The sequence below is a fragment of the Penaeus monodon genome, chromosome 19 (assembly GCF_015228065.2).
Source record: "Penaeus monodon isolate SGIC_2016 chromosome 19, NSTDA_Pmon_1, whole genome shotgun sequence".
Lineage (NCBI taxonomy): Eukaryota > Metazoa > Arthropoda > Malacostraca > Decapoda > Penaeidae > Penaeus > Penaeus monodon.
The window spans coordinates 23,811,888-23,813,242 of record NC_051404.1 but is presented as its reverse complement, the minus strand read 5'-3'; positions in this window follow the sequence as shown (position 1 = coordinate 23,813,242).

Sequence of the window (1,355 nt, the reverse complement as noted above, 5' to 3'; positions counted from 1 at the left end):
TACGAGTCGGCTTCATTACTTCCAAACCAAAGCTCTGCAGACACGGAGGCTATGTGATAGAACACTGACATTCTGTAATGAGTACAGTAGATGATGTGCCGGAACAGAGCGTTCCTACTTGGCGGGGACCTGCAGGCAGGTGTGAGGCCTGCACAAAGGGGCAAGGGAATGAATGGAAAGTCCTTGCCACCTCTTCAAGCTGTAATAAGGAACCCCTTTCTCCTAACCCCAATATATCATTTTAGTGATAATATTACCATGTTTGATATCTGAAACGCGGCATATCTTTAACCATGTCTCAGACTCATTAGAAGTGTGTTCACTTCTTAATCAATTTGTACAGACGTCTGTAAGTTGTACACATTGTGTAATATCTATGTTATTTAAGATAACGGCGTTACACCAAAGATCTTAATACATACCTGCGACCTTAAGTAACACCAACATATTACTGTAGAAATTAAAGCTTTCGAGTGTACACAGCATAACGTATTGCAGGTAATCATGAATGTGTAATAGTGTGCATAATTGGAGACAGACTAACTGATGCGTTACTTGGTAATGCACAAAGGGGCAAACCTCGCCAGGTCTACCAAAAATAAATAATCTTTAGGTGAACTGACTAAAGATTAATGCTCGTGATGTACCATTGCAAACAGTACAGTGATTAACACCATTGCTGTCGCTGGTGTGTCGTCAGGGTCGCGTCGATCGTGGTATCAGTGTGTAATGTTCGAGAGTTGGGTAATCTGTTAATCATGTATAGTAAACATTGTTTATTTTTAATATCATCACAAAGTATGATTAATGATAAGCTATTGATAATAATTGTCCCCAAAAAGGCTCATACTAATTATAGTCAGTATTTATTTTTATAAATCAATCTTTAGGGTAAAGTAAGTACTTTATGGAGGTGAATTAACTGTTTTTAGTAAATTATCAGGTGAAGTATATAAATACAACCATTAGAGTACTGACTTTGACCTAAACCAAAGATTTTACGTGATGACATATTTTATGTACGGCAATGTTATCAGTGACACTATACCAAAAGATCTGTAAAGCTTTAATTACTCGCCACCGACCAGTTTGTTGTTTGATAACGCTGTGAAAGTCACACAAACAACACTTGTAACGTTAGATTTTTAAATTTTAAAATGATTTTATTTTCCTAATAAGCATGGAGATAATTGATATCTCTTCTAGTCTGGTATCTGCCCATGAACCCAATCAGAATAAAAAAAATTATGACAAACTATTTTATTCTTATACCTTCCCTGAATATGAACGCGCAAAATGTAAGAAAGGCTTTATAGCGGAATCCACATATCATGGAGGCAATAGAAACTGTTATG